Genomic DNA, 21,681 nt, shown 5'->3' on the forward strand with positions numbered 1-21,681 from the left:
CTCTTACAGCCATTAGAAATGCCACCCAGTGCCCTATACCTGGACACTAATGCCCTTCTCTCCCCTCCTACCCCTACCTAATTAACCCTTTGCACTCCGCTGTCCCCTCTGAGGGGACACTGGTAGCCAATGTCCAGAATGGTTCGGAGTGCAAAGGGTTAAAGCACTGCTCCTTAAGTGTCACCAGTCTCAGCTGGATAATAAGGGCTCATTTAATAAAAACTACATCACTTTAAGGTGTGGACAAAGATGTACCTCCCAGGGTTGCTTGCTAATACAAAAAGTCCAAATACCACTTTAAGGATGAAGTTGGAATATCCCCACATACCTTTCTTCTAATCACAGGTCCTTCAAATGCCATTCCCAGCTAGGTTCTCCTCAGCTCCTAGGGAACCTCAGACAAAAGCAGTAAAATGGAAGATGAAGCAACTGGATCAAACCTTCCAACCCACCTTCTTTTCAGTCCTATGCTACCTAGACGAACTGGGGTGAAGATATTTTATTTTAAGGTATTTTGTTCCAATTTTGATATACATTTATTATATGTATTATGATAATTTGAAGAAATTAGATAATTTATAAAGGATGATATTTTTTAAAATGCCACAGATCCAAGATTTTTAAATGTCACAAAGCAGAATTCTGGTTCAGCTATAGCAGCATAAACCCACCGCAGTTTTCCTGGCCCATTTAAAACTAAAAGTTCTGGGCAGAACACCAAAGTCACTACCCAAGGGCATTAAGGAGTAAACAAAAATAATCAGATTTTGGGAAGAAACTCAAAGTTGTCCCCATTGTGTTCAATTTTTTCTAGCAGCTCTGTCCCCAAGAGGGAGACCAGTCATGGAATTACACAATGAACTAGAGGCGCAAAGAGTAAAACTGATAGAAACCCAGTCTTTCCTGGCCAAAAAACAAACAAACAAACAAACAAACAAACCCTAATAAAAAAGTCTCCATGGGCAGGAGTGTGAAGAAATAAAAGAGAAAGCTGGCAAAGGGGCACCCCTAAGTCTGTATGTGCACACCCACAAGTCTCAGGCTCACAGCTAAGTTGTAGATGTGCAGACAGACGGAAGGAACACAGCATTGGTCTTGAAACCTGGTCTCAGTGGAACCTGACCAGGATGCAGACCTGCTGGAACAGAAAGCACTGGCCATGTCTGCCCCAGCACTCCCAACCTAAACAACATGAAGCTCAGGACAGAATCCAACATTACTCAACACAAAAAAATTAAAAATTTACAAATTCTCAAAAAAAAAAAATGTAACCAATAGATGCTACACTCTAGATGATACAAAAGTTGCAATTACCACATAAGACTTGAGAAAGCAACAATGAAGGTTAGGCTCCATGAGGGAAAGCTAAACACAAATGAAGTGACTGGAAGATGGAAGTTCTCAGGAGAGAAAGAAAAACGATTTAAAAAAATCATGGAAAATTTCGAGACACTTAGGTCTTGATGAATGTAGGAAGAGCAACAGAAATGATAAAGATCTAGGTAAATATAAAGTAACTTTTTTCCTACAACAGGTCTTTAAGAAATGTAGACAGTTGAAAGCAAACATTGTAACACAGTATAGTGGAGTTTCAGTGTACATAATTATAATATACATGATGGCAAACCTACATTTTACTTGAAGTGATCCAATATTAACAAGACTATGAAAGTGGGGTGAATTATTTAGCCCCTGGAGTGACTATTCAAAAAATAGATCAAAGAGATCCAGTCCAAAAGTCCAGATAATTGAACATAGAATGTTAAAAATTAATAAATTAGAAATTTTTATTCCCATGGACAACACAAAGCTATATTGATTCAACACAGGCTGTATCACTTATTTTTATCTCCTTGTCAAAACCTTTTAAGAATGTCTTAAAAGAGCTGATTTCTAAGTGCTTATCTCATTCAAATAGTATCTTGAAGCTCTACTCCCAGAATCAAGAGAATGATCTATGAGATGCCAAAATTTACAAGCTGGCTTTGGGGAAGACTTAGTAACATGATCCTTACTATAAAGGAGTTTATAATTAACTCATATAAGTCAATAGTAAAATGCAAATAACACAATTCAAAAATAGGTAAAGTATCTTTTTTGCAAATGGCAGATACAAATGGCCAACAGATAGCCGGAAAGGGGGTTGGCATCACATTCATCAGAGAAATGCAAATCAAAACCACAATGAGCTAGTTTCCACCTGTTGGGATAGTTGTTATCAAAAAAAAGACAAGAGATAACAAAAGCTGGGGGAGCAGGGAGATAAGAAAGGGTGCCTTGTGCACTGTGGGTGGGGAGGTAAATTGGTGCAGCCACTGTGGAAAACTGTATGTGACTTCCTCAAAACAGAGAAAATTGAACCAGCTTGCTGTGGTGCTAACAATCACAGGGCAGGTTCACTACAGATTCAGCAGACGGATAGAGTCCAGGAGCCCTCCGTGGGTCGTTCAGGCTTTAATGCTCTCAGGGAACCAGGTGCACAGGCATACCAGGCAGGGAGGCTGGCATGTGAGGAGGCAGGCACAGCCTGGGCAGAGGGGCTGGGAGGCTGGCAAGTACCTCAGCCCCCAGTAAATCTTTATGCTCTCTCCCTGGGTACTCTCTGGCCTCTCTCGTGGGCTCTGCAGTCAACCTGCTCGTTCTCTCGTAGTCAGTCTGTCTCTGAGTGACATCGCCCTTAGAGCCCAGCCTCTGGACTCAGGTGTGCCCACTCACACATGCCCACACCACACTCCAGGTGTCCACAATCGGGCACGCGTGTCCCGCGCCCATGCTCCCAAGTGCCTTCTGCATTAACAATATCAAGAAATGGAATCAGTATCTTGAGATAGAAGAACTTCCCTGTTTATTGCAGCATTATTCACAGTGTATTCATGGGTGTAAGGCAAGTGAATTAATCAGGCTTTTTTTTTTTTAAGATTTCATTTTTATTCATACAATAGCTGGGGTACAGGCCAGTGGCGTGGGAGGTTGAGAGGATTCACAAGAGACACAGCGGGGAGCAGAACAGGCAGATGGGCCAAAGACACTACTGAGGGGAGCAGCGGGCGAGACAGGAGAGGTTTGCTGCGCCATGTGGGAATCTCCCGGGCCAGCCGGGAATTGAACCCACACTGCAGAGACTGCAGACAGCTTCACAGTACTGTGCTCAACCCACTGCGCCACCGGGGAGGCCCTAATCAGGCTTTTTAAACCCTAGCTTCTGTGGCTGTCACCTGCAGCCTTGATCATGTTAATGCAGAAGGCGCTTGGGAGTGTGGGCACGGGCACACGTGCCTGATTACAAACCTCTGGAGCATGGATGTGAGTGTGCGTAAGTGTGCACACCTGAGCCCAGAGGCCAGGGACATAAGGGCAACGTCACCCAGGGGCGGAGGACGTCTACAAGAAGACACGTGACCACAGAAGAGGGGAGACCATGAGAACACCAGAGAGCACGTGGAGAGTGTAAAGATTCGAAGCCGGCTGGGAGGCTCGGTTTCCTCCCAGGCACCCCAGCCGGCCCTGCACCTGGTTGCGCACTACCGTGGGTAAATAAAGAAAATGTAGGGTGAATACACACTACAATATTATACAGCCATTTAAAAAAGGAAATCCTGCCATTTGCAAACATGGATGAAACTGGAGGAGCTTTTGCTAAGTGAAACATGCCAGTCACAGAAAGACAACGTATGATCTCACTTACAGGTGGAACCTCAAAAAGTCTAACTGGAACCAGAGAGTAGAACAGTGCTTGCTTGGACTAGGGTGGGAGAGGGGAAATCTGGTCACAGGGTAGAAACTCTCAGGTATAACATGAATAATTTCTGGAGTCTGTTGTACCGCATGGTGCCTGTAGTAAACAATACTGTGCGTTTACTTGAAACTTGCAAAGTGAATAGAACTTAAGTATCTCATTGCACACATGTGCACGCGTGCACACACACACGCACACAAACTGGTAACTGAGGTATAGATGTGCTGATTAGCTTGACTGTGGGCATCGCTTCACAATGTGTATGTTATGTTAAATCATCACATTGTCTGACCGAGATATACTTTTTGTCACTTATACCGCAGTGAAACTGGGGGCGGGGAGGAAGGCCTTTCCACTTATACGAACATGGGAAATACACATCAAAAATCTGTGTGGTCTTTTCATAAAGATGGCGCCGAAAGCAAAGCAGGAAGCCTCTTGCCCCACCCAAAGCTAAAGCCTTGAAGGCCAAGAAAGCAGTGCTGAAAGGCCCCCATGGCCACAAGCGAAACAAGATCCACGCGTCATACACCTGCTGGCGGCCCAAGACGCTGAGACTCTGAAGGCAGCCCAGATATCCTGGGAAGAGCTCCCCACTCCTGAGCAAAAAGCTTGACCCGTAGGCCATCACCAGGTTCCCACTGACCACCGAGTCAGCCGTGGAGAAGACAGGGCAGCAGGCTCAAGGCAGACATCAAGGCCCACAAGCACCAGCCCCAACAGACTGAGGCAGCTCCGACACTGCGGTGGCCGAGGTCAGCGCCCCCATCAGCCCTATGGAGAGGAGACGGTGCAAGTGCGACTGGCTCCTGGCTAGGATGCTTTGGATGTTGCCAACAAAGCTGGGATCATCTAAAGTGAGGCTAGCCGGCTAATTAATTCTAAATGTAATTTGTTTAACCATAAAAAATGATGTATGTATGTATGTAGAGAGAGATGTAAGTAAAAAATAATTAAAACTTTATAAAGGCTTACTAATAAACCTGACCTGATCAGCCTATTTATCCAATGAACAAGGGGGCGGGGGTGGTAAAGGATTTCCATCCCTTCTTCCAGATGTGGAGAGGAAGCCAGTTTCACACGGTAAATAAACAGTAAGGAAGGGGCGGTGTGGCTTCAGGGCCCAGGATCATGACTACACACTTCCAGAATTAAGAACTTAATGAAATGATCACAAATAGCCTGGCAAGAGAAGCAGGGGTGCAGCTGGAGGGTGGGGAGGGAAGGCATCCATCCCAAGCAATAAAAGTGAGGAAAACAGAACGGAAAGGAGGAAGAGAGGGAAACCAAATGCAGTGTTTGTGACATGTCCTCGCCAACCACAGAGGAAAGTGAGTCAGGCGAGAGAAGTTTTAATGTACATATAAGTCCACAGTTTTTCATTCCTATACAGAGAACTAAAAGCTTCCTGCAGTATAAGCATTTATCAAAAGGAAGTTGGAAGTCATAAAAAAAAAAAACCCAGAGCACTAAAAACAAAAAGTGAGTGAAGGGACAAGTTCTACCCTAGGACAGCATTTCATCAGGGTTAAGGGCGGTCACCTACAGTGAAAACAAACAGAAAAGCAGAAATCTGCCAACAGCAAAGGGGATAAGGGCACTGAGGTGCCCGCCCCACATCGCCCCACACCCGGGAAGCACAGTCCGACTTGGTGCTTCTGGAAAGTGATGCGAGTTCTTTTATTTTTTTTATTTTATTTTATTGTTTATACAAGAACTGGGGTACAGGCCAGAGTGTGGGAGAATGAGAGAATTCACTAGAAGCAGAGTGGGGAGCAGAACAGGCAGATGACCGAAGACACTGCTGAGGGGAGCAGCAGGCAAGGCAGAAGAGGTCTGCCGCGCCATGTGGGTTGCTCCCTGGCCAGCTGGGAATCGAACCTGCGCTGTAGAGCCTGTGGACAGCTTCACAGCTCTGTGCTCAACCCACTAAGTCACCTGGGAGGCCCTGATGCAAGTTCTTCCAAAGAAGGGGGCTGCCATGTAGATAGAGGGGCCCCAGACTTCAATTAACAGCTCTTAGTCTTTTCCAAATGAAATACAATTGTTTCTGTCTTCTGCACACTCTCCATTATATTAACTTCCGCAAGTTATTAGAATCTTTCATAAACAAGATGCTGGACGTGGGTATTAATTTTTACACACTGACATATAAAAAATACAGACTAAATATTGAGCAATCGAAAGCCGGGGTAAATAGTTTTTAAAATGTTTGGATAAATATTGAGGGTTTTTTTTCTTAATATTAAGATTCTTAAACCAAAAGTTCAAATATGTTTAAGAAAAGTCTTAAACTTTTCCTCATTTCAGCATCAGAGAGGAGACCAAATTAGGCAGGGTAAGGAATACTGATCTTTAATTTCAGTGTTTACATTAAAGTCCCAAATATTGATATATTTAGAGTACCTCTATAAATATGTATTTATACAATAGAAAGACAATCCTTAAAATAGTACTAAACTGTCATTTGGATTAAAAAAAATCTAATGGTGAGATGAGTGTTAATTTCCCATGTTTTGTTATAAGGGAAATTACTGAAAAAAATATGAAATGCTTTTTGAAAAACAAAACAAAAACCAAAACTTGTATAATTGTTTCTAGCATATAACAAACGCTAAAATTAGCAGTTTAAAAATTTAATCACAAGGAACAGAATTTTTAAAACACATTACTGACACCCAAACTTAAGTTTACATAAATAATTCAATTTTTTAAAAAGATTTATTTATGCATACAAGAGTTGGGGTACAGGCCAGAGGTTGGGGGGGGGTGAGAGGATTCACCAGACACAGAGTGGGGAACAGAACAGGCAGACTGACTGAAATACACTTCTGAGGGGAGCAGCAGGTGAGGCAGGAGAGATCTGCTGCGCAATGTGGGTAGCTTCCTGGTAGGCTGGGGATCGAACTCATGCTGCAGAGGCGGCGGATAGCTTCACAGTGCAGTATTTAACCCCTTGAGCCACCAGGGAGGCCCAAATCAAGTATGTTTCTTAAAATTTCCTGAAGATTTGAAAATGTTTCAATGGTTGTTAATGTTTTTCTTAATTAAAGAGGTGGAAAGACAAAAAAGGTCTGGGAAATGCACTGAGGTCATTAAATCATCCTCATTTGCAGAAAAAGCAATCTTAACAATTCAGTTTGTTTAAATAATTCACAGATTTCTAGCATACCAAAACAGAGCCAATTTAGGATTAATGACCAAAAGATCAGAAAGCGATTATGAACATTTTATCTGTTTTCTACTTAACGACCATCTCCTCACAAAAATTATCTAATCCTCTTCTTAAATAAGAAAACTGGCTGGAGCAACGGCTAGAGGTGCAGCAGGCATGTGCTCACCACTCAGATCTCCTGGTCTCAATGTCAAGCATCTACTCTTGGTAGAGAAGGCATCCGCCATATGAAGTAATGAGACATTTTCTTTCCTACCAGCCTTAAATTCTGAGTATCCCAAGAGTTCTAGATTGTGGCCAACTGTGTGTACCACCGCAGGGAGGGAGGCAAGCTGCCTGGACAGTACTCAAGGCGAGGAAACAAGGGGAGGCCTATACTTCCTCCAATTTTGGGCTTCATTTTTTTGTCTTGCATACTAGCAGATCTACTGCTCATACCCAGTTCATGGTGTCCTTTTCCAATATTCAGACTAGTTCATTTAAAGCACAGCTTTGTCCTATTCAGGTGATGAACGTGCATGACGTTTCTTACAAAGAAATGCCTTTTTCTTATTTTGAAGTTGCTCAAAGAGTTTAGTTTTAGGGCAAAGGACTTACACAGAATAGGAAGGTACAGAATAGATATTTTTAATTTCTAGAAATTTGTTATCAATTAAACATTACGGGGAAAGGAAAAAAGGTCCAAGATGTGGGAGAAGAGTTTATATTTTAAACTTTCTAGAGGGGAGAAGATTATCCTGAAGAGTATAAAAATGCCCAACATACAACACTCATCATGATACCATCTAGTATTTGGAAGTTGTGAAGGTCTGGTTTTAGGCATCTTCTGCCCATATCTACAATTAAGTTTACAAGGAATCACAAAAATAACCATTGACATTATCATCACTTTTTTTCTTTTTGAAAGACCTTTACATCTCTAAAAACCTCAAAATTAGGAAATCTTAAAGAGCAACCAAGGAAATCTTTCTCTTATTTAAAAAAATCAAAGTCTACAAAGAATGGAAACAACTCCAGAGATCTATCAACCTGCTCTGGAAGTGAGTTTTACACGGAATTCCTCTCTCGTGAAGACGCTTTGGGCAGAAGATGAACAAAAAGCAGCAAGCTGCCTGTAAGATTACACAGAAGGGCAGAATGTACACAAAGCTCTTTTGAAACACAGAGAAAAGGTATTGAAAGCCAAACAGCACACTGACAAAGGAACTGACAACTCCCAAACATATAGCCAACCTGCTCAATGCCCGACTGTCCCGTCTGGAGTCACGGACCACAATGTGGCTCCGAGATGGGCTGTGTCTGCAGGAGAGCAAAGGGGCCTAGGAGGGATGGCCCAATTTTAAAACTGCACCAAGGGTGAAGACCCTGATAAAAGGAAGAGCCTTATTACTAAGAGCAAAGAAACGAGTGAATATGCAAGTTGTCCTCTAAAACGGGAATGGGCATTAGTCCCAGATTTTTGCTGTTGGGGGAGGGGTGGCAGCAGGGACCGGAGGTGAGGAGGGGACAGGTCAGGAGTGGCCAGGGGTGAGCAATCACTGTCAGGCCCAGCTGTCGGCATGTCACTTGGCAACACTCACTGGCATTTCAGGCAATTTGTCCATTTACCCCTGCTTACTTTCCACAAAGAGAAATGGCAGTCTCTAGCCTCCAGAAAGATTCAATAAGCAAAATTTAAACTCAGTTCTTCCAACTGATCCTTAGGTGAATATTTACAATAGGAGAGGATTCATCAGGGAGCAGGAAAATCGAAAGGTAGTTACAAAACTAGTTACAAAACGTTGGGAAATGAGGGAAGCAAACAAAGATAAAGGAATTCCTGTCTTAAGAGATAAGTGGAAATCTTCTGCCCCTCCCTTGAAGCTTATTTCCATCTTAGACCATCAACTAACCCCAAAGGAGCATCTGAAAAGTAAGTCCAATATTTAACTAAACTCTACCTTTTTAAAAGAATAAGGTTTCAAAACCACTACAAGGTTAGATCACCAGTTAGAAGGCCTCAATGAAAGAATTAAGGGGTTTTATTTATTTTTTTTTTAAACTTTTTTTTTTTTATAGAGGCATGTTTTTATTTATTTATTATTTATTTGTTTGTTTGTTTTTGTTTATACATGCACTGGGTACAGTCAGAAGCACGGGAGGGTGAGAGAATTCACCAGAGCCAGAGCGGGGAGCAGAGCAGGCAGAAGGACCGAAGTACACTGCTGAGGGGAGCAGCGGGCGGCAGGAGAGGTCTGCTCGCCATGTGGGACCCTCCTCCGGTGGCCGGGGAGCAGCCGGGGATCGAACCGGCGCCGCAGAGGCCGCGGGCAGCTTCGCAACCCAGCGCTCAACCGCTGCGCCACCGGGGAGGCCCAAGGGGTTTTATTTATTACAGATAGTTCCATTTTCAAGAGGCTCATTAAGACAAAAAAACATTATCTGAAAGTACTGAAAACCTGAAAAAGTAATTCCTGGGAAAAGTATAAAACCCCAAGCCAAAAAGCAAACAATTTTAAGAATCACTGAATGGGGAAAGAACATTTCTTGATTAAAATTTTACTTTTGATTTAAAACACAGAATTACAAGATGATCAGTCAGAATAATAATACTGTAAATTTAACCTATTTCTAACTCACACACTTTTTACAGTACTCTCTCAAATAAAGTGACAAAAACTTGAAATTGCACAGATAATTGTAAACACTTTGTCACATGAATAAAATAATGAACCAGGCAAAGGGAGAATAAAATGTTATCACCTATGAGATGTGGAGATATATATATATATATATAAAATCACTGAATAAGAGATGGTCTAAAAGTTTTCTTCCAAGAAACTGACATTTCAGCACATGGCAAGGCACCTGCAGCAGAGGCAGAGGAGAATATTAAACTAAGTTGTACTGCTATCCCAGTTGTGTTACCTCATTCACAGTGGACATATTTTACTACTCTCACCTTTATCAGCAATTAATCACAGCCAGCAACCAAGCCCCGTGTTATCAGTTCACCTGAGGGAACAGTGGTCAAGGCTAGACAGGCAAATTTTAAAGAAAGCCTTCCGTTTTAGAAAAGTCAAGCACCAAATGTGCTGAAACAGTCCTGCAACACTGAAATGAACAAGAAAGCAGGAAGGCCTCCTGCCAGACTTTTAAGCCTGCTTCAACAAAAATAGTGCAACAGCTGCAAGTGGATAAACTAAATATGGGTTTCCAGAGCTAGCAAAAGAAGAAAGGAAACATGCAGAGGCTGTATAAAAAGTAACCATGTGCTGATGATAATCATAAAATGCTCTACATTTGAATATATGCATCAAAATTAAATCGGCTATGTATGTAAACCTTGCTGATCAGCACACAGCGGAGAACCCAGCAAACACCTCACACTTTTGACATCATCAGCCCTGTAGTGCCGCAGGGCAGCGGTGACAACTGGATCATCCTGTCTGATACATCAAATCCTGATACAAATGGAAAACTCCAGGGAGATTTATTTTCCTCTCCTAGAGTCTGTGCTAAGGACTATGGAGTGTTTGCCCAATTAGGAGATTAAAGAAAATCTGAAAAGGTACATATTGATCATCTGATCCAAAGATGCTAGCTGCCTCCAGCTACAGTTGAAGATTATTTGCCAATGTGTAAAGCATGGGTGACATCCAAGGGAAAGTCTGACTGCCACAGTGAGGAATTGTTATAGGACAGGCCACCCTGTTACAGAATCACTGGGTGTCAAGAACAAGAGCAAAGGACGATGCCCTTCTTAACTAAGCCCTGCTAGGTGACCTAGAGGGCTTCTATATTAGATCAGATATATCACCTCTAGAAGGTTCAGGAGCAAAAAATCCTTCCATGACATCAGCATCACCAAAGCATTAAACATACCGCCCTCAGAAGAAAAGCAGATCGATTTTGAAGGTACAGATACATGATTCAAATCTTTGACTTCACTTGACTGTGATACAGTGAGATATATTTAAGCCTGAAGAAAAAAGAGAAAAACTGCGAGGAATCCTGTCATCATTTCCTGGGGATTCACTCAACCTCTAAGTAGTACAAAAAGGAAATCTGGAAGTTTACATTAAAAAAAATATATATATCACAGGGCCTCCCTGGTGGCGCAGCAGTTGAGCGCTGGGCTGCAAAGCTGCCCACAGCCTCTGCAGCACCGGTTCGATCCCCAGCTGCTCCCCGGCCACCAGAGGAGGGTCCCACATGGCGCACAGACCTCTCCTGCCGCCCGCTGCTCCCCTCAGCAGTGTACTTCGGTCCTTCTACCTGCTCTGCTCCCTGCTCTGGCTCTGGTGAATTCTCTCACCCTCCCGCGCTTCTGACTGTACCCAGTGCTTGTATAAATAAATTCATTAATTAAAAAAAAAAAAACACAAGTACACTGAGATCTGAATTGAAAAAGAAGAAAAACCCAGATTTTTTTCAATTTCATCTATTCTTTAAAAGGCTTTAATTTTTACTCATCATATGAAAAATGTTGTAGAAACCAATTTTATACTCAAAAGGTGGATGGCAACTCAATTAATCTGTAATTCTAATTTAGGAACATTTGCACACTTAAAGTTGATTGCATTTGATTTCTTTTTTTTTTAATTTTTTTTTTATAGAGGCATGCTTTATTTATTTATTTATTTTTTTATTTGTTTGTTTGTTTTGTTTATACATGCAGAAGCGCGGGTACAGTCAGAAGCGCGGGAGGGCGAGAGAATTCACCAGAGCCAGAGCGGGGAGCAGAGCAGGCAGAAGGACCGAAGTACACTGCTGAGGGGAGCAGCGGGCGGCAGGAGAGGTCTGCGCGCCATGTGGGACCCTCCTCGGGTGGCCGGGGAGCAGCCGGGGATCGAACTGGCACCGCAGAGGCTGCGGGCAGCTTCGCAACCCAGCGCTCAAACGCTGCGCCACCGGGGAGGCCCTGATTGCCTTTGATTTCAATGCTGTGAAATGCAATAGAGTAACTGAGCATGCCAATTCCAAATAACATTCAAGACTTTGAAAAGCTATCTGTTGTTCCTGTAGGGAAGAAAAGTTAATTCATTCAACACATACTTCACTGAAGAACATTCATCTAGAAAAGGTCGTTATAAAACTAACCCTTTCATTCCCTCTCTGACAAAGCTTTTTTTATTTCCTGTACACCCCAACTTTTAAGATGGATCTTATATAGTTTTTGTCAAAGGGAAATTTTACGTGGGAATTTGACAATTTACTTAAGGTCCAACAGCTTGGAAAGCTCACCAGAAAAGAATGAAGGCCTCAAAACAAGTAAGTTTATTATTACAGAATTCCAGTATTAATAAACATATCAAAGAGAGCCCCCTCTCACAGTGCTGATGGGAGGGGAAACTATTATAACTCCTTTGGAAGGCAACGGGTCAAGAATAGAAACAATGTTCTTAACCATGTACCCAATAATTCAGCTCCTAGCAATCAGCACTAAGAAAACATAGAAAATCCAAAGACATGTGCCCCCAAATTGTTACCATAATTTTATTTTTAATGACTTAAAAACCGAAATAATCTTTAAAAAGTTTATAGTATAGGATGTTAGGTAAATTTTGATTAGTCTCCCCACCCCATCCAAAGGGGATGCACTCCAAAACCCCAAAGATGCCTGAATCCTATGTACACTACCTTTTCTTGTACATACACATGTATGATAAAGTTTATTTCATAAATTAGGCACAGTCAGCACGATTTACAATAGGTAAGCTTTGAAAACAATGTAAATGCCCCAAAATAGATGACTGGATCAAGAAGATGTGGTACATATACACCATGGAATATTACTCAGCAATCAAAAAAGACAAACTCATGCCATTCGCAGCAACATGGATGGAGCTGGAAGGGATCATGCTCAGCGAAATAAGCCAGAAAGAAAAAGAAATATATCAGATGGTCTCACTTATAGGAGGAATGTAGAGGAACCAAATAAGGGATCAGGAAAAAAACTAACTATAATAAAGTAAAAATCAAAATCAACAGTCAAGTATAGATTAGAGACATTCTGCAAGGGCGGAGGAGGAAGAAGGCTCGGGATGGGGTGGGAAGAGCACAAGGGACTATGGTGATGGTCCACGGGTGAAATGGTAGTGGGAATTTTACAGGGAATTCATACATTGTACGAATGTGAAGACTGATGTAATAAATATACAATTAAAATATAAATATAAATTTAAAAAAATAAAAAAACAAATTAGGCACAGTAAGAGATTATAAATTAGGTACCATAAGAGATTAACAACTCAAAATAATTCCAACATGAATGTACTCTTTAAAGTTACATGAATGTACTCTTTCTCAAAATATCTTAGAGTGCATAGTACTTTCAGATTGAGGTTATCATGGGAACTAAAACCATGGAATACAAAACCACGATAAGGGGAGACTATTATATATCCATACAATAAGCGTGGCATACAATAAAATGTGACAATTAAAAATGCTTATTAGAGGAATGTAGCTTTATGCAAAGTATTAAGTCCACCTTGTTTTTGTTTTTTCTGAAAATATACCAGAATATTAAAGTTGGATAATTTGTAAATATTCTCACCAACACCTAATCTCGTGAAATGATTCCGTTACAAGTTTCATGAACATGTGTAAGAGAGCATCCTGTGGCTTTCCAAAGGACTGTGAAAGCCCAGAGAAAACCACTCCTGACAGAGAGTAAGAAGCCACTACACAGGATAACTAGCAGAGTATGATTTAAAGTAAGCACAACACATAGTTACCTAGGGAACAGCACCCCAGACCAAATAAGGAATGCATGGGCAGAGCACCATAAACTTACAAAATGCACCCAAGGGCGAGTCAAGAATTCTAAGTAGCAGGAATGCAAAAGGGATGAGAGACAACAGGGGACACAGTACAGAGGATGAAGGCCTAGTAGTAAGGTTACCCTGAAATGCCTTGTTCTCTAAGGCCCCTTATCTTCCTAGGAATACGGACAAGAGAAGCAGTTGCTATGCAAGTTTTAAATTTTTTCTCTTAGAAAAATTGAGTAAAATCACACAAAAATGGTGACATTTCACTAGCTACCATTTAGAAAACAGCTGATTCATAAAGTTTATAGGGTACCTACATTTTAAAGAGTTTTGCATTGAAATAGATTATTGATTAATGTCTAAATTGCCTTTTTTTGTGGAAACAATATTCTCACATTTCTTTTTGGTGTCAGGCTACTGGAAATAGTGTTCATTAGAGAGGTTATTCTGTGTCATTCAACAGCATAACACCAACCAAGAGCAAGGTAACAGACCGGTTAGTGTTGGTGGCACGATCACACTGTAATTCACTGCACATCAGTAAAAACACATTAAAACCATTCAGTTGCGGGCCTCCCTGGTGGTGCAGCGGTTGAGCGCTGGGTTGCGAAGCTGCCAGCAGCCTCTGCAGCACTGGTTCGATCCCCAGCTGCTCCCCGGCCACTGGAGGAGGGTCCCACATGGCGCGCAGACCTCTCCTGCCACCCGCTGCTCCCCTCAGCAGTGTACTTCGGTCTTTCTGCCTGCTCTGCTCCCCGCTCTGGCTCAGTGAATTCTCTCACCCTCCCGCGCTTCTGACTGTTCCCAGTGCTTGTATAAATAAATAAATAAATCTTTAAAAAAAAAAAAAAAATTACCATTTAAAAAAAAAAAAACATTCAGTTGCACTAATCAAAACACATCTGGTGCTAAATAAAGCATTTCAACATCCGAATCAGTCATGCATGACATAGGACAGTTAAGTCAGTATTGGGCACAAACCAGAGTGTCCCAATAGGCTTACACCACTTAGCTTGGGTGTGGAATAAGCGATAACATTGAAATTTGGGTAATTACACTCTGGGACATTTTTATAACAACACCTAAGCAGGCATGTTTCGGGATACACCCATGCTTAAGCAACACATGCGCCCTACTCCCAGGTCACAAGGACCCAAAGGCATCCTGATCTTCTGATATGACTTATCTGAGTGTTTTTGCTTTCTCTAGTTTTCAAGGCTAATATTCAATAAATGTGAATTTACTATATGACATATTTGTCTGCTCAGAAAGAACCTATTAACACTTTTCTCTGAGGTCTCCCAAGATTTATCTCTAGGGTATTAATGAACATTCCTGACTTCTAAAAATAATGCAACTATGAAGCTACATAAGAATGTTAGTGACTGCCTAGTTTTTCATCTCTAATGAGAACTCTGTGATGGCTTTGGAACAAGTCTCTCCAGAATGCACCATTTGGGCACCTGGATTATTTTGAGCTGCAGGTTTTTAACCCACAGGGCAAACCTTTACCTTTACCTTAACCACCTATAAGAATTTGAATAGGGGATTTTGCCCAGAATTAGTTATTTTCAGAGGTAAATTTATAACCCGTCTGCACGGCAAGGCAAACATCTAATTACAGAGCATTAGCTCTTATCCTGAGGGATTACCCTCCTCTTTGAAATCCAAGACCCAATCCCATTTCTTGGCTTCAAATAGCATAAAAGCTTACTTTTTGCGTGTCTTTAAATGCCTCATGCCTACGTGGGGTCCCATGCGTATAAAATTAAATGTTTTTCTCCTGATAATTTGTATTGTGCCATTCCGACTTTTAGATCAGCCAAAGAACCTAGAAAAGTAGAGGGAAATTTTTCCTCTTCTACATTGGGGAAAAAAATTCATTTATAAAATTTAGATGTTCTTGTGCTTCTTACTTTAACCTGGAAGGATGATTTCTTGACCACCTCATCTGTGCTGATTTACATCACCATGAAAAGTGAACATTAAACGAGCACCGATCTTTAGATTTTCTTTATACATTTTACATTCCAGTACCCTTAAGGTCCCAGGAAAAGGTAGATGTGAAAAGTGCCCATCTTTTTTTTTTTTTTTTAATTTCATATATTTTTTACATCATTTTTCATTTTTGCACAATGTATGCATTTTCATCTTGGTTATAGTCCCCGTACAATTCCCAGCACCCTTGTTTTGATCCTCCTCCCATCTTTGACTGGAGGGCCTCGCAGCGCACGGATGCGGCAACAGGCAACACCACACTACACCCACGCACCAGCGATGAAAGTGAACTGCCAAGGGAAGGGAGAGTTCAACTACACCAATATTTGTTTTTCAAAAAATCTCAAATAATATCATTGCAAAAATGTAGGTGTTGAACATAAATAGACCTGCGCCCAAACCCACCCCCTTACTAACAGAAACAAATAACAAATGAAGGATCTACTTGTTTCCATTTTAGACATTTCCTATCATAAATATTTTGATTTAGAGTTATATCTGAAGAAATGTTATTAGTGTTTTGTGGGGTCAATGTTCTGAGGTCAATTTTGATCAGATCTTCAATTAACTATTCTCCCACAATATCATATCTGGAAAGTTTCTTTCTTACGTTTTAAGGTGTATATTTTGGTTGTACCTTTCCATAATGATCAAATTTGTATATCTGAGGATAGTAACAGCTCTCCTATGCTCTTTCAATTTGTACTTTTTTCTCCAGTATGAATACCTTGGTGTGTGTAAGTATCATACTCTTAAGAAAAGAGAAACGTATACAGACAGGTAGTTACACCGTCTATGTGAAGTTCTAATACAGCCCCTAGCGTGTAAATGCCACTCTGGATTTCAGGCTGAGCCTGTGGCCCTGGTAGAAATCATGGGCTCCCCAACAGCACTGACTCAACAAGACCACAAGGCCTTCCAAATGGAAGTGAACTTGTATGAGCCCTCACAGTAGCTTAGCAAAAACTAATTGAGCCATCCGTCCAGAAGATGATCAACAGTTTCAAGTCATCAGACGGAATGTACCCAGAAAGTATTCAGCTCTGGTACTTACTGGCACTCAGCCCGTTTGAGTTGCTTGGCCTATTTCTAAGCTCTAGATTCTTCATCTGTCCAGTAATAACAGTGCCTAACTCAAAGAGACATAATGACAAAGACTCTCTCCCTGACCAAATTTCAGTCAGGCTCCTCTGAGTCCTCTTCTCGACTAGGCCATGACCTTGGCCCCATCTTGTTGTCAGTCTGCCTAGCACAGTTTTAGCAAGAATACAGCTGAGTCAGTTTAGCAAACACCCCATCCCCCACTACTGGTATCTGATCACATTCCTCTTGCCCTTTAGCAAGACTCCCCCTACCCTTGACATATCTTAGTGATTTTTCAATCAACTGATCAATTCCTCACCCGCTCCTTGGCTAGAAATCCCCATTTGTCCTTTTCGTATTTGGGGTTGAGTTTGATCTTGCTCCTCTATTGCAACCCCCAGTTGCAATAATCTTGACTAAAGTCTTCCTTGCTATTTTAGTAAGGTCAGAGTATTTTTCCTTTAACATAAGAATTCACTGTGTTTTAGTGTGAATAAAACACTTGGAACATCCCTTAAGCACTTCTGTCCAGTCACAATTAGCATCCAGTAAATATAGCAATATAACTTTTTCGATGTAGCAATGCTCAATTAATAATCCTATTACAAGACAGTTACTGTGATAAACAGGGAGAGTGGAGAGAGGAAAACACAGGTCCTGCCCCAAGTGCTCACATGCAGAACAGGAACAGCGCGAACACGCCTCGCACAGTAGCCAGCAGGCCCAGGTACAAAGGCAGCGGAGGGAGAAACTGGTGAACTGAGCAGGGTGGAAAGGTCACCAGTCACCAGACTGGCTTTGGAGGATGAAGAGAAGTTCACAGATTCACTTTCCAGGCGAAGGGTGAGCACAGGGGAAGAAGCGGCCACCCAAGGGCACGGGTGAAGGATGTGGACAGGAGGAGAGCAGGCCCCAGGGGCACGCCTGGGCAAGAGTGCTACACAGAGATTCAGTAGGAACGTGTTGGCCGGATTTACCTTCGCCAGCTTACTTTTTCCTTTTGGTCCCTGTGGGGCAGCTAAGGAGCTAAACTTGGGTAGGTGGCAGCTCAAACCCAAACAGACACACATTACATGGCTGGCAGGGAGCGCAGACATGGGCCAGTCAACAAGTACAACGTTGAAAAGGAAAAGAAAAAAAAAACAAAAAACGAGTATAGACAGCTTGTAGAAACACACAAGGGAAAGATATCCAAAATGAATATGTCAACATTAGGCAACTATAAATAATTTATTTTCCGCCCAACTACTACAGCTCGGTAACTATTAACTAGTGAACTGTTTCACAAGGGAAATGAATTTATCCCTCGCAGACTGCCCAAGCTCCCCTGTCCCCGCTTCTCACCCTGGCTGACTCCCCTTGCTGCTGTAAACGCAGCGCACGTCCTGTGCCTGAGTTGAATGGTTTAAGTGAACTTTCTCTACTGATCCCTTTGCACACTTCAAGCTCAGGACTAGGGGGTTAAAACTGCTCGTTTACTGCCTATTTCTTAGATGAGACTACAGGCTCTTAAGGGCAAGCACTTGGTGCATTCTCAGCAGCTGCTACAGGGCTTGGCCCCTAAAAAGCAGATAAACAAAGGGAGGAGGGAAAAGGAAAGGGAGGCAGGGAGGGGGGGAGGACACACTGAGAATTGCTAGTGACCGCCCTTCCACCACCTCTGACCACCTTCACAAACTCACACTCCGCTTCCCAGGCAGACCCCTGCCTCTGTCTAGTCCCACAAATGTTCAGGAACCAATTCCAGCTCCCCAGAGGGACAGCCGGCAGGGTGAAAAACAAGTACAAGGGACTCCAAATATATTCCGAGGAATACAACAAAAATGAACCACTAAGTCTCCTGAACGTCACAGTATTGCATTAGCCAGGTAACTTTCAAGTCAGTTAACCTGCATTCTAACAAAAAGGTCAAATTTAGGCCCTCCAACAAAACTGAAGTTTAAACATATACCCTTTCAAGGGGGGAAAAAAAGTTAAAACACTGATAACCTTGGCTTAACGCACAGGTTTCGGGTTACAGCCTTCTCAATCAACATCTGTATTTACTACATTAGGTTTGTCACCAAAAATTGTGACGGCTTTTTCTTTTTTTTCTTTTCTGTTTTTTGTTTTTTTTTTGTTTTTTTTTTTTTGTGGGACCCTCTCCGGTGGCCCCGGGAATGAACCGGCGCTGCACAGGCTGCGGGCAGCCTCGCAGCACAGCGCTCAACCGCTGCGCCACCAGGGGAGGCCCTGTTCTTTTCTTTTTTTAACCTATTGTTTCAACATAGGTAAAGTGGCTTTTATTATTATTATTATTATGACGATGGTGATGAAACTATTTTAGAAATAAGTTATTTTGGAAGCAATAAGCAAATGCTTAAGAGGTTCCTCCTTATAGACACAAGGTACAAGTTTTTTCTTAGAAGCAATCTTCATTTATTTGGACTTAAAAGCAAATTCAGCCTTAACATCAGAGGCTTCCTTGTGAGTTTATTTGCTCAGTACCAAAGTAAGTTAATACTGTTTGCTAAGGACATTTTGAAAACAAAGTCAGTTCAAGTTGTATGATATGATGAGGACTAGTATGTCATAAACCACTGACAACTGTCCCTATCTATATATGGGGAATGCTGTCTGGAGCAAGTCTTATTCTTAGAAGCTAATTCATTCACAAATGTAATAGAAACCAACCCTTTGAGGTCAAGGTAACAATGTAACAAAGGAGACCACCCTGTGAGAAAGAGAAGCTTTCTGTTCCCAGAAAAACTACCACCTCACATGCCTTGGCTTTCAATTTCTATAAATCAGAAACATTAAGACCTAAATATATCACAGACCTATCATGTGAAAAGCTTGTGACTATTTTTCAGCCCAGTGAGGATGAAAAATTCTTTAACTACTAAGCACTAAGGTTAAAATTCTTCAGCCCTCATAAGCATGAGGTTGACCAGCTATTGTTAAGACTAAAAGAAGATGATTATTCTGCAAAATATACATGAAGCAAGTCCAATTTTTTCCAACAAAACAAAGAGAACAATCTCATCCCCAAAAAACACAATAGGAACCCAGAAAAACTAGGGAAAAGTGGAGAGGCCCAGTTTAGGCAGATATGCCCACTTATTAGTTCCAGGAGTCTAAAATTCATGTCACATAATTGTAGGATCTTATCCGGACTTTATGAGATAGCACTCATCTCCCCCAAGTAGACAGATCATCCTGAAATTTAAGATATAAAATGGGGGACGAGACAAAAGATGAGTTCAAGACAGCTAGGCAACCGGCAAGCTGACTAGCCGGCCCAGTCGGAGTCAATGAAATGAGTCACTGTAAACAGTAACTCTACCCTGAAAGCCGAGAGGCCGGAGGATGCAAAGGGCAATACCCAGCTCGGCTGAACTGCCTGCCATTAACTAGCCATCCTTCAGGACTCAGCACACTGTACTCAAAGTAGGACACGGGAACACTTCTCCCCCAATAGCATCCCAGCTGCTAAAATTGTTGAGACCAAATTTCAAAACCATGTATCAGAACTGTACTGGAAAAAGAGAAAAAGCAAATGTTTCCAGTGTCAAACACAAAAATCAAGAAAGGTGAGATGTTAATAACACCTTGCTTTTTATAGCGCACCTATCTGTGAACCAGCTTAAATATTTTCGCCAATTTTTTAAAAATCCAATTACAGGACCTCTAACAACATCTCTGTGAAATAGGGGTGTGTAAATATAATTATTTCTGTTTAGCTACTGAGGCAAAGTAATCACAGATTTCATCACAGTGCAAAGGAGATCCTGGTCTAGTTCAGTCCAGAACTTTCAACAGCCTATACAGACAGGCAAGTCACTGAGTACCCTATAATCTGTAATAACGTAAAATACAGAGATGAACCCCAGTTTTCCACATTCAAGAGTGCAAAGTCAGCGAATTACCAAGCAAGGCAAAACTGCCTTTAGCTTTAGAAGAAAAACACTTCATTATTCTATTTACTCTTTTGAATCTACAATTTTTTTTAAAAAAGATTTATTTATACATATAAGAACTGGGGTGTAGGTCACAGGTACAGGGGTGAGAGGATTCACCAGAGACAGAATGGGGAGCAGAACAGGCAGATGTATGAAACACACTGTTGAGGGGAGCAGCAGGGAGACACGAGAGGTCTGCTGTGCCATGTGGGTCAGCAAACTGATCAGGGATCAAACTCATGCCACAGTGGCTGGTCATAGCTTGATAGTGCTGTCTTTAACCCCTGCACCACTAGAGAGGCCCCGAATCTACACTTTTTAGATGTAAAATGAGAAACTGTTACTATGATCATTAAAGTCACTTGAGGTTTAGAAATCATAGAGAAAAGTGAAAATTCCATTTCTCACTCTCGCCAAAATAAACTGACACTTTTATGCCTCCTTCAAGGACAAAAGCAATATGGTTGAAAGCACAAGGTCAAAGTAGACAAAAAGAATTAATGGCATGAGAAACCAATAGGTCTGACAACAAAGATGAGCTAACCAATACATGACCTCAGATACTTGAAAGAACATTTTATTTTGACACAAAGAAGGAATTAAATTGTCCCACTGATATCTAGGGGGGGAAGATCACTTGTTAAGGGATTTTTTTTTTTTTTTTGTATTTTTTAAGAGCTATTATGAGCTACCTTTACAAGCTACCTTTAAAAGCTGGTCTGTCACAGCATTAAGGGGCACTTCCTAAATATATCCAATATACCTAAATGCTCTCAAAGCCAACTCTTGGTGAAATGATTCTCTCTTCCCTTCAATACTGTTCAGATAAGGCACAGCCAAAGCAGTACAAGATGACTGAACCTGAACTTGCTACAGGAATTTCTAAACAGATAAGCATTTAAGGACTTTTCAGATATGCCCCCATTTGAAAGACAAAGGAAACCTGAACAGAGTATGCAGTGAAAACATGAGCTCCTTTCTTAAAAGGTAAGT

At 41.6% G+C, this 21,681-nt stretch overlaps 1 protein-coding gene across 10 annotated transcripts in view; it reads right to left on the minus strand.

Annotated features, from left to right (window-relative positions):
• ITSN1 (intersectin 1) overlaps positions 1-21,681 on the minus strand; it is a 177,139-nt gene that overhangs the window by 119,885 nt on the left and 35,573 nt on the right. For 6 of the 10 annotated variants that reach the window (XM_054700299.1, XM_037524997.2, XM_037524996.2 and 3 more), the window contains exon 2: positions 329-394. The exons of 3 other annotated variants lie outside the window; for them this stretch is intronic. The gene's annotated coding sequence lies outside the window, so the exon portion shown is untranslated. The remainder of the gene's footprint in view (positions 1-328; positions 395-21,681) is intronic. One more of the 10 variants, XM_054700300.1, reaches the window with a different exon arrangement.

The sequence above is a fragment of the Talpa occidentalis genome, unplaced genomic scaffold, assembly GCF_014898055.3.
Source record: "Talpa occidentalis isolate TD23 unplaced genomic scaffold, MPIMG_talOcc4v2.1 talOcc4.4, whole genome shotgun sequence".
Classification (NCBI taxonomy): Eukaryota; Metazoa; Chordata; class Mammalia; order Eulipotyphla; family Talpidae; genus Talpa; species Talpa occidentalis.